The 12,865-nt window shown below is 36.4% G+C and overlaps 1 protein-coding gene and 1 non-coding gene across 23 annotated transcripts in view; both read right to left on the reverse strand.

Moving 5' to 3' along the window:
* Positions 1 to 12,865, reverse strand: part of ROBO1 (roundabout guidance receptor 1) — a 1,128,624-nt gene that overhangs the window by 307,648 nt on the left and 808,111 nt on the right. The window lies entirely within an intron of this gene.
* On the reverse strand, positions 648 to 750 carry LOC112917742 (U6 spliceosomal RNA). The gene has a single exon (XR_003234524.1). It is a non-coding gene; the product is annotated as a U6 spliceosomal RNA (small nuclear RNA).

The following is a 12,865-nucleotide window of genomic DNA, read 5'->3' on the forward strand; positions in this document are numbered from 1 at the left end:
CCTCATGCTCAATTTCAAGCAAAATCACAATGAAAAATATAGGTCATATGACTATTGGTTCTTGTCTGGTATAACTCATTCCCAGTATTTTTACATCCTGACTGATAATTTTTCCCTCCCACATCTTTATTTTATTTGTGACAGACTTAAAAATATTTTTCTACAAGGGCACCTGGGTGGCTCAGTCAGTTAAGCATCTGCCTTCGACTCAGGTCATGATCCCAGGGTCCTAAGACTGAGCCCCACATCCGGCTCCCTGCCTATGTGTTCTCTCTTTCTCTCTCTCTCTCAAATAAATAAATAAATAAATCTTTTTTTTTTTTCCACATTATAACCCTTATTGAGAGGCTCAATTCCTAAAGTAAAATTATAGATTATATCCAAAATATGCTTTTAAATATTTGTATGGAAAAACCTTGATTTATCAAACATCAAGTGGGAATACATTCAGATCATTCTTTTCCCAAGGTGATCTCTTGTAAATGAAAGAGTTTAGAATTGGATCTATAAGTAATACTGTTTATCTATAATCTCCCTCTCTCTTTTTTTCTTTTTTGACAGAGGAATTGGGAATGGGCATTAAACAGGATGGATCACTTCACTTACAAAGTCTTTTTCTCCACCCATAGATGATATCAGAGAAGAGTAAAAATATGCAATGTTTCAGAAATCTGTGTACCATCCTTAGGCAGGGACCACGCTAATCTTCTCTGTATGGTTCCATTTTAAATATGGGCTGCCAAAATGAGCACTAACTTCCTTATGTATCTGTCTTATAAGAGTTGAGATTGTGAAGGGGTATGGTACTATTAACAACCTGGGCTACAGTTTCTAATACTAGTTCAATAGTGTAGCTTCCAGGAGTTACAGTCCTGCTTACTCAGAGTCCAAACAGACATTACTAGTTGGCTTCAGGTACTCTCTTTTTGAAAAAAAGAAAAAGAAAAGACAGATGTACAAATAAAAGTTTATTTATATCCATCTTCTCTGAATTAGTCAGAACACGAAAGCCTCCACTGTGAACTTTATAAGTGTACCTCAAGTAGAAAGACTTAAGCATTAGCAAACCAGTTAAAAAAATCTAAAACTGACAATGTTCACCTTGAGTTCTGAGGCTGCACCATTGAATATTCATATCCTAATCAATCATGATAATATCAATAGTCAGAATTTCTCTTTTAAAAGTAAATCCAAGGGATGCTTGGGTGGCTCAGCGGTTGGGTGCCTGCCTTGGGCCTAGTGCATGATCCTGGCGTCCCTGGATCCTGGAGTCCTGCATCGGGCTCCCTGCATGTAGCCTGCTTCTCTCTCTGCCTATGTCTCTGCCTCTCTCTCTCTCTGTGTCTCTAATGAATGAATGAATGAATGAATGAATGTAAATCTAAAATATTCTGTATCAAAAAGGATATTACCTCTTGGAAAAAAAAAAGTATGTCTAAATTAAGAAAAGATTAAGCTAAGTTATACAAATTGAGGCTGTTTATTTTGCCTTTGATGTCATATTAAATATAAATGTAATTTGTTGAGGGTGGCCAAATTTTTATACCTACAAATATGATTAACTTTATAAAATCTGAATTTCATCATCATTCTTCAGCTGTAATAAAGAAAAAAGCAAACATATTAAAGGAAAGACTGTTAAAACTCCAATTTGAATAAATCCTTAGTCATCTTGAACCTTTAAACAGGCCTTTGGCATAAACTCAGATCATGTCCCAGTAAGATAATTTCTCTGGGGACATATCATTCACTCAGCTTTGAAGGATTCCTCTTAGACAGATTGATCTGGCCTATTAACAATTCTAATTCAAAGAATCCAAATAAGAAAGCAAGCAAAAAGGAAATAACTAGGTTTTTTCCCCCCAGCTCTGTTTCCATTCAAAATATATCTTGCTTCTTTTTATCCTTTCCTATGTGACCTCTCACTAATGTTGCTAAATAGCAGAAGCTATTATACAAGACAGAGCCCAGAATAACTCCGTGATTGTTATATTTTTTTTAGATACAGAGCACAGTTCTCTTCTGCCCATAGGCTTTCAGCACACATCAATTAATGTTGAGTAATACTTGATAGTAAGTTAAATATAAAGCATCATGTTGTGAGCACCAAAGTCTATTGGTAGCAGATTTTTACACAACTATGAAAAGAACACACATATATGGTAAACCATTTATAGAAAAAATTATAAAATAATTTTAATTTATTCCCTCTCCTGTGATATAAAGTTAATTATGTTAATGACATATACATCTATAAATGGAAAAGAAATTAGTGAAAATCCCATCTTGCAAAGAGAAATATGTAAATATTTTGGAATGCCTAGGTCCATAAAAGAAACCAGAGTATTAAAAGTGATGAGAGAAAAAATAAATAAAAGTGATGAGAGAAATGTGTAAAAACCAATGTTGGAAGAACAGCTTGGAAAAGTTATTAACCAGAAAAAGTTCTAGCATGGAGAATATGGTAACTTATTGGTTATTAAATATGGTTCAATTTAGAGAACTAAAATTAGCTATAAATTTGATGCTTTTAACAATTAAAGATAAACCAGTACTCCTTATTTGACAATTTTCGGGTTTTGTTTCATGTAAATTTGCAGCAATCTTTCTTAATTCAGTGCCTGCTTACTCTTTAGGGTATATTAAAAAAAAAAAAATCACCAGGTACTCTGTGGTAGGGAGCCAAAAGAAATAAAACATCGGCTCCATGAGATCCCAGCTTTCTTTCTTGAACTTTATGAGTTCAGACTGTTGATTGTTATTGTCTTCTTAGAGAGTATACCAGTGAAGTTGGGCACAATACACCTTGTACATCCTTCATACCTTTTTTTTTTTTTTTTTTTTTTTTGTTCATGAGAGACAGAGAGAGAGGCAGAGACACCAGCAAAGGGAGAAGCAGGCTCCATGCAGGGAGCCCGATGCAGGACTTGATCCCGGGTCTCCAGGAACACGCCCTGAGCCGAAGGCCGGCGCTAAACCGCTGAGCCACCCGGGGATCCCCTCCTTCATACCTTTACAGAACCTCATGCAGAAAAGAATTTTCATGGATCCTGAGCTGACCACCATAAAACATTCAGATATGAAAATAGAAAGTACCTGGCAACTGTCCTAATTTGGGTATGTATATCTAATTCTCCACCACATGCTTCTGCAACCAATTTACTGATCATTATGGTTCTTTCAGGAGCAGAGGAACATTACCACATTGACATGATCCTTCATATACTTAAGACATACTTTACTTATTTTACTGAAAAGGTCAATGATACACTGACATGTTCTCTCCGAAACTATCAAATCAAAGTAAACTATGACTACTGCCCTATGACACAAAATTTATGTCTTTCAATGCTATCAATTTGTGTTTGGTTTTCCCAGTGGCTATTATATCTGACACTCAGGAGATCGTGGTCACCTGAGCTTCAAGCAGCCTCAAGGGAGTCCTCAGAAATGAAGCTTCTGTGGATCCTCCAAGCAGGGGAATTCACACATTTTCTAGGTGGGATAGTCAAGATCAGATGGAAATACTGAGACTTTCACGTTACTGAACTTAGCCAGAGATGATAACTCCAATTTTTTATGCTGAAGGCTTACATGTTGACTTTGATAACGTAAAACAATAAGATTAAGCATACATTAAGTAGAATCAAAGTAAATGAGCCTAACACAAAGCTGAAAACATCACAAGAACAATCTCATCAACAGGAGAGAAAGGGAAGCGGTATGTGTTCACAATGTAAGCCAACTGAAGCTTTACTGCTTCCCAGCTATTTACTTAGTGGATTGCCCTGTCAATATCTCAGCTTTAAAAGATTACCTCTGCCTTGTCAGAAGATCCCATGTATTGATCTCTCCTGAACACACCAGACATGTTCTTTTAAGGGGTCATACTGGGAATGCTTTCTTTACTTGAAGTTGCTTTTTTTTTCCCCAAGTTTTTATTTAAATTCCAGTTAGTTAACATACAGTGCAATATTAGTTTCAGGAGTAGAATTTAGTGATTCATCACTTACCTACACACCCAGGACTCATCACAACTGCCCTCCTTGATCCCCATCACCCATCTAACCCATCCCCCTCCAGCAAACTTCAGTTTGTTCTCTATAGTTGAGAGTCGGTCTTCTGGTTTGCCATCCTCTCTCTCTCTCTCTCTCTTTTTTTTCCATCTTTTTTTTCATGTTTTGTTTCTTAAATTCCACATGAGTAAAATCATATGGCATTTGCTTTTCTCTGACTGAGGAAGTCATTTTATCTTTATATATCACAAGAAATTGAGGAAAGTATAGGTAAAATTTCTTAAGCCTTATTAAAAAACAATAAAGACAAAAAGAAAGAACACTAACCAAGTATCAATCTATTTCCTCCTTTTAGCCCATTTCAAGTTTTATTTGGGGAGCGTATTTTTAAGTATACTAATTTTATAACAGTTTGGTTTCTCAATAATGCATAGACATCAATGCCACAGCTTAATCCTAAATGCAAAATGTGTCAACAGTGAACCAGTTGACCATGGCTGAGTAAAAAGTAAGATTTTCATGTATTAAAAGGATTTGCATGTAAAACTTAACATTTTACTGGTTCTTATCTATAACTACAGATTAAGAAAACAGAAATATATAAACTGAAAATTCTATATTTTAGAACCTACTGACTGCCACATGAACAGTTAGCTTAACAAAGGAAGTAAATGTATATCAAGCTTTGGCATCATTATATGAGAAGGTAATGGTCTCACATATAAAATGAATTTGTCTTAAGTTTCACATTCATGATTAAGAATCTCTCATGATTAAGAAGACTCATTAAGTGTGAGAAGCAAAACAGCATCAGGATTATGAGCATGGGCAAAGATATTTAAACCACCTGGGCCTTGATTTCATCTAAAAAGTAAGGGTAATAACATACCTACTTCATTGAGTTTTTGTGAGGATTAAGTAAATTAATATGTGTAAAACAGAGTTTGGCACATAGCCCACATTCAGAAGTACTGGTTATTACTATAATTAATATGGCCTTCTACCTCAACTTCTTCAAATTAGAACAAAACAAAACTAAACTTAGATTATATTCTATAATACAATTATAGAATTACAGTTTTACTAAGAGCCAATTTATCTCACTAAGTTAAATACGAAATAGAAATAAGTTATGTTAGCTTGAATATTAAAATTCAATATTCTTCTTCCTCTGGGTCTGTTCAGAATTTCAGTGGCAATATTCCATATACATAAACACAATTTCCATTGCTAAGTACTCTCTCTTTGGTGCTTAAAAAGCTTCCAAACAGCCAGGACTGTACTTAAGCAGTTTGATTAGCCCCTTATGTCAGATAAATGAACAGTTTTGTGTAAACATTAAGTGAAATATGGGTCATTGTGAAATGAGAGATTCTCTGTAGTATAATAAATGTCCCAAATGGAATGTCTCTAAAATAATATGATTCTGTCTCCAAAATAAGTCCACTTTTTAAAAAGTCAGAATTTTTGGGATATAAGTATAAAAAGAAAAAGGTTATCAGTAGTATAATACAAATGGGCATGTTTCACATGCCAAATTCGTAACAGTTCACTCGAACACTGGTAAACAAGGAATGAAATCCGGCACAGTTAAATTTTCCAAACAACTATTACATAAAGGGAAGACACAGTACATGTAAGAAAAAAAGAAAAAACAGTTCTGCCCATATAATGAATTAAATATATAAAGGACAAGCTAGGTTTTCATAGAACTAACGCATAAAAGGCTAGTCAACAAATAAATGCTGTGAGAATATAATCCAAAACTAAGGTTAAAGCTGTCCTTCAGGAATAAAGACCAAAATATCTCTGACAGAAACATTTCTTCCACCTGCACATCACCAAGTAGAACTGTCTGGGAAACATGGAGGAATGCACCTTCCTTTTATTTTTTTCAAGATTTTATTTTTAAGTAATCTCTACACCCCATAGGGGGATTGAGCTCACAACCCCAAGAACAAGAGTCGCACTAAGCAACTCCAACTGACCAAGCCAGGCTCCTCAGGAACACCCCTTCTGAAAGCAGGTTTATCATCCCTGCAAAATATGATCATGGCCTACACTCACTCACTAATTTGCCCTGGGCACGCAAATCCACATCCTCAGGCTAAAAAACTAAAAATATCAATTAAATAAAAATACACAGTCTTATAAAAAAGTGTAATTTTAAAGAAAGTCTCATAGAAGTGGTCATTAGAGCAAATTAAATTTAAAACCCTCTCCCTCTCCTGCCTCTTCCTCTCCTATCTTTCTTTCAGATACTAAGACAGTACAATTTTGGAAAAGCATAAGAAATATCAGAAGTTCTGAAGACATCATTGATTAGTTAATAAAGATAACCCCCTCTCATCTGTACAATGCCTATCTCTAACCAGTCTAAATTACTCTCCAATAGTTAACCAATTATGCAATTATTACATAAGATACCAAATAGCAGTGCCTATTTGTAGATAAGAAAATTAAGTCATAGAGGTTAGAAGGTACTATCAGGCCCTTAGGCAAGTCCCAGAAAATCAATTCCTAGCATTAAACTTACAAAACGTTCATTCACCAAACATTTCAGATACTTGTCAGGCATTGTTCTAGATCAGCAGTGATAGTGACAAGCTCCTTGTCCTCATGCAGCACACACAGCAGGAAGAAAAATCAATGGTAAAGATATATATCACTAGTCACATGATCCCAACCTTGTTTTCTCTTTCTTTTTCTTTTTTTTTTTTTTTTGCAAGTTATTTACTGCTAAAGGGGAAAAGAACTGGATTAAGATCTCCTTTTTCCCAGATAATTGCACAAAGCATTGTAGGTTATCAATGGACAGATTCCAGGTTCTTGAGCTGAAGGGAGAACAAACTCTGGGAGATGTGTGTAGCGCTTCTCTAAAGTAGCCCCCTCCTTTGTACCAAATCAAGTTTATTAAGGGGAGAAAAGATGGTGAGATTGGGAAGGGGGGGGTAAGAAAGCACCCCTTGTTCCAGAAGAAATCAATCCTCTTTCATCTCTTCCTCTCATCAACTCAAGTTGCCTAAGAATATGGTCCCTCTAGGTCCTTGGCCTCTGCACCTGGATGAGCATCAGGAACTCAACAGCTTTCACTATGAACTGATTGCCTGAGGTCGTCAGATATGTGAATGAAAGAAATAGTCCTGTGAAATACAGACTTGATCTGTTTTCTGTGGATTCAGTGAGCTATATTTTTAAATTGCTAAATACTGTCATTTACAACAGTTACATGTTATATACTTTGTATTAAAAGGAAGCTGGAGGAGCAGGTGTTACTAGGTCAAAAAACAGACATTTTATTTACACATTATAAAATATATTACTTTATAAACTGAGAAAATGGTGCTTTGAATAATAAAATGGAGTGATTATAAAGACATTCACACTCAAGTTTTCCAATGTATACTTAGCATCTTAAAATGTGACATAGTTACATCTAAACTTCAATCTATAAAATAATTTCAAATTAAATATTAATCAAAGGTACAGTCATACCAAATCAATTTCATGCACTGCCATTTTAAAGGATGAAGGCAAACTGAAGTATAAATTATTTATAAGAAAAAATAACCCACAATAACACTGAGCTAATTATCACAGTAACTGTAGCATTTCAGGGCAAGAATAGAGGAGGACGATTTCTTTGTTCATATCTTTCCTAACCAAAATTTCATGAATAAATCATATGCTTCAACCATATTTTTAAGAATCTAAAGACTTGAGTCTGACATTCTTTTAAAACATTAAAAAGGAGCTTTAACTGAATCCATAATAGCATATAAAAATATTTCCTCAATTTGTGTGTATGTGTGTATGAGTTTCACTGTGTGCATATATTTTCCACTTGAGTAAAAATCCTTCTAAAATTGGAGCCATTTCAGTGTAGCCACTATGGAAAATGGTATGGAGGTTCCTCAAAAAATTAAAAATAGAACTTACATAAGATCCAGCAATTCAAATTCCAGGAATTTATGAAGGAAATGAAATTGCTATCTCGAAGAGATATCTACACTTCTATGTTCACTTCAGCATTATTTACAAAGGCCAATACATGGAAACAACCTATGAGCGAACAAATAAAATAAATATGGTGTCTGTGTCTGTATCTCTCCACACACACAATGGAATATTATTCAGCCACAAAAAGGAAGGGAATCTTGTCATATGCAACAGCATGGAGAGATCTTGAGGGCATCATGTTAAGTGAAATAAATTAGACAGAGAAAGACAAACCAAACTCACAGATACAGGGGACAGATTAAGGGGTACTAGAGGTGGGGGTGGGGTGAAGGCAGAGGGGTGGGGGAAATTAGATGAAGTTGCTCAAAAACGACAAACCTCCAATTATTAGAGATGTAAGTCCTAGGGATATAAGGGTATAGCATGGTGACTATAGTTACCAACACTCCGTTGCATATTTGAAAGTTGCTAAGAGAATAGATCTTACAAGTTCTTATCACAAGAAAAAATATATATAATTATAATATAGTGAGAGATGTTAGCTAAACTTATTGTGGTAATCATTTTGCAATATACACATGTATCAAATCATTATGTTGTTTACCTAAAAGTAACAACATTTTATATATCAACTATATCTCAATAAGATTAGTTAATAAATTAATTAATTAAATTGAAATCATTTCACTTAAATTAACATTCCTTCGATCCACCCCCAGTAGCACTGTTATGGCTTAGAAAATAGTTTTCAGCATGAGTCAGTCAAAAGAATTACCAATGTAAAGGACTGTGTCCTTTTAGGGTCTAGGGTTTGTGCCTTAATTTAAGAAAAAGCAGAAAGAGTGCTCTAAAATTTTGAAATATTTAACATGTTTGTTTTATACTTACATGAAAAACATTTATATTTTTAAATATTCATATTAAATCTTTCTAGCAATGTTTTTATTTTATTAATTTTTAAATCTAACAAAATAAAGACAAAAATCTGAATTCTAAATTTTTTGGAAGGTTTCTCTATTGGTCATGCATCATAACTGATGTTCAAGCAGTATATGTTAGATTAGTAATACAAACACTATACAATTAAATATAAATGTTAATGGATAGTCTGTTCCACAAAAATTATCTTAACAACGTAGGGTAGAGAGTGATGCTTATTTTTACTGAACTATATTCATACACATTTCTTTTTCAATATCCCTGCACAGTATTCAGTACTTGGTTTAAATTCTAAAACTTAATTTCATTCTATGTATGTTAAATTTTATAGTCCAAGCTAATGATCAGAAATATGGTATTAAATAAATGAATATTGTACTTGAAACTCTTTTTAGAAAAATTAGCTGAGATGTACAATCATGGACTTGACTTGTCACTGGAATTGATTCTAGGGGAAAAAATGTTTCTAATGAGGGAAGGGGAAAAAAAGAGTGAGGTATAAAACATACCAGGCTCAAAACTACAGAGTATGTGTGCAATCTCTCATTTCTACTGAGGAAACAAAATGCCAAACTGTACATTAGCACCCTTGAACATAAAGAAAACATTTTTTTTTTCATGATTGTTGGTTGGTTATGATCATTATACAGAATTGTTTACTGACGGAGATTTAGCAATAATACACCCTTGGTGACCTGTCCTAGATACTACAAGTTACACACAGTGTTTAGAATTAAGTGGGAAATACAATCTAATTACAATACAGGTGTTACATACAATATGATAAAGGAATATAGGAAGGAAGGTGTGAGTAAGGTTGACCTTAATGTGATAGGGGTAGCTGGGGCAATACGCAGAAAAGGAGGCTGAAAGTAAAGGATGGCTCTCCTGAGCTCTGAGACAATAAACACTTTTTTCCAGACCAAAGGGATGAGGTGAAGAGAGAGTTCTAGACCATAAAGCCAGGATCACACTGATACTGGCAAATCATTTTTTTTTATTTTACTTATTTATTTATTCATGAGAGACACACACACACACACAGAGGCAGAGACACAGGCAGAGGGAGAAGCAGGTTCCATGCAGGAAGCCTGATGTGGGACTCGATCCCAGGACTCCAGAATCATGGCCTGGGCCGAAGGCAGGCACTAAACCGCTGAGCCACTCAGGGATCCCCCCCAGCAAATCATTTTAAAGAGTGTAGACTTCAGGGACCTTCAAGAATCTCTGAGTGAGCAATCAAGAGAGATCCTTGCAAATCATTTAAGAGTTTAGACTTGGGACTCCTGCTCAGGTGACTGCCTTCAGCTCAGGTTTTGATCCTGGGATCAAGCCCCAAGCCCATGTGGCTCCCTGCTCAGTGGGGAGGCTGCTTCCCCCTCTTCCTTGGCCCTTTCCACCCACTCATGCTCTTTCTCTCATTCTCTCTCTCTCAAATAAATAAATAAAATCTTTAAAAAAGAAAATAAAGAGTTTAGACTTCAAGGGCATTGAGAATCTCTGAGTGAGCAATCAAGAAGGACAGATCAGATTTTCACTCACAAAAAAGTATTCCAGTTATCTAGGTGAGAAATGACGGTGACACCAATTAGAAGAATAGTGAGGGGGATGGAGATAAATGGAAAAATTCTAAAGCTATTCAGGACACATCATCAGCTAGGCCCAAGGATCAATGGATGCGAACAGATGGAAAGAAAGCACAAAAGAAGTAATCTCGGGTCTGTCGTCTGGAGGCTGGATTGATGGCGATATCCTTTCCAGAGCTAGGAAAAAATAGTGGAAAGGCAGGGATGGAAAGGAAGATGATTTAAGTCTTATATTGGACATTTTAGCTGGAGATACTACCAGGACCTACCAAAGGAGCTGGGTGTATTGGTCCTGTCTAGAGATAAGACAACAGGAGTAAATCTGGACAATAGTTTTCGGTCAATCCAGAGGTAGGTGTGGCCATTCAGAGTAAGTCACAGAGTAAAAAAGAGAAGAATGAACACTCCATTAGGGGATCCCTGAGTGGCTCAGTCCTTTAGCGCCTGCCTTTGGCCCAGGGCGCGATCCTGGAGTCCCGGGATTGAGTCTCGCGTCAGGCTCCTGACTTGGAGCCTGTTTCTCCCTCCTCCTGTGTCTCTGCCTCTCTCTCTCTCTCTATGTCTATCATAAATAATAAATAAATAAATATTTAAAAAAATAAAAAAATAAACACTCCATTACTTGAATATTTCAGTGATAAGGCTGAAAGACTCAGCCAGATAAAGAAGAAAATCAATAGCCTGTATCTGGTGGACCTTACTAGTTGCTTACTACATATCATTCTCTGTTCTTTCAACAAAATACCAAATTTTGTTTGGGGAAGAAATGGGTTGGTTAAAAATATCTCTCCTTGCTAAAAACAAACAAAAAAAAAAACAAAAAAAAACAAAAAACTATAGGCTCAAAGTGGAGTCACTTGCCCCCAGGACAACAAATCAAGACTCCCATGCAGTGAGTCAACCTCTCCAGGAATGGAATTCTAAGCCAATAAATCTGAAATTATCTGGTCAGTACCAATGAGATAATCTGTCCCAGGGACCCTCTCCATTCCTCAAAGGAAGATGAGGTAATGTGTGCGATTAAGACCCCCTGTCCTTCCTCCTAATGGAAGGTGACCTTGCCAGAAACAATTCTTCCTTTTCTTTAGCTAATAACTACTGGCCCCACCCTATAAAAACCTTCCATTTGTTGTTACAACCCCTAGAGTTATCTTTATGCTTGCCATTTGGGATGCTGCCTGATTCATTAATCACTTGATAAAATCAATTAGATCTTCCCAGTTACTCCCTTGAATTTTGTTTTTGAACATCACACATCTTTAAACTAAAGGTGGCCACATGACACCTTTCTAGCCAATGAAATGTAATAGAATTCTACTGGGTGAGATTTCCAGAAATATACTGTTTTCCTGATTTTTTTCAAAAAGGGTGGGTGGGGGGAGCTGCTGATTTTTTACATTCCCTCTTTTAGTACAGCACAGAAAGGTGATATTGAGAGGTAGAGCCATTACCTTATCACTGTGGGACCCAGGAAACTTAACAAAAATCCTCTACCCCTGGACAAGCAGAGCAGATTAACTCCATTTTGTGCTGCACCCGCCACCTCCCGTATGACCCCCACATGACCTGCTTATTGCTTAAGGCGCTGCCCACCCTAGTCAGGCCGCTGGGCACACCCTTATTGGAAATCGGCTCCTAACAATGTAACCCCGCCTTGTGCCCACCCAAACTACACACCAATTCTGACCAAAATAATAGGCCAGCTCAAATAGATACTATAGGGTAAAATGTAATTCAATTGGCCACCTGCATTTGGACCGACATGACTGTGCAACTTCCTGTGTATGTTACAATCCCACTGGCCACCGGCCCCTATAAAGCTGCTATGCCTCTTAGTCTCGGGGTCCAAGTCCCTGCTCCGCTGTGTCGGGTATACTTGGACCCAAGATCGAGCTTGTAAATAAACCCTCATGTGTTTGCATCGGTGTCGGCTCCTTGGTGGTTTCTTGGATTCGCAATCTTGGGCACAACAATAACCACAAGGAGGAAAACCATACTAAGGCTGGCAAAGCAGAAAAACAGAAGGAAGCTGGATTCATGATGGCTTCTTGGAACCACCAACCTTTAACTGTATAGTCTTCCCCCAGAATCAAATTTAAACCTGTCTATTAAATTGCTTGACTTTGGTTACATGCAGTAGGATATAATCTGGATCTAGTCGGGTACCATGAAATTCTGGGAAAGTGAACATTTCGCAAAGGAGGTCAGTTGTGTCAAATGCTCGCAAGAGGTAAATTGTATCCATTATAGAAAGCAACGTTTAGAAAGCTGAGGTCAAAACTATTAACAGTAATATGATATTAGTGAGAGAGAAGGGTAAGGCCACACACAATGCTAAGCACCTCTTTGCAAAGTTTTGGTAAA

The sequence above is a fragment of the Vulpes vulpes genome, chromosome 15, assembly GCF_048418805.1.
Source record: "Vulpes vulpes isolate BD-2025 chromosome 15, VulVul3, whole genome shotgun sequence".
In the NCBI taxonomy this organism is placed as follows: Eukaryota; Metazoa; Chordata; class Mammalia; order Carnivora; family Canidae; genus Vulpes; species Vulpes vulpes.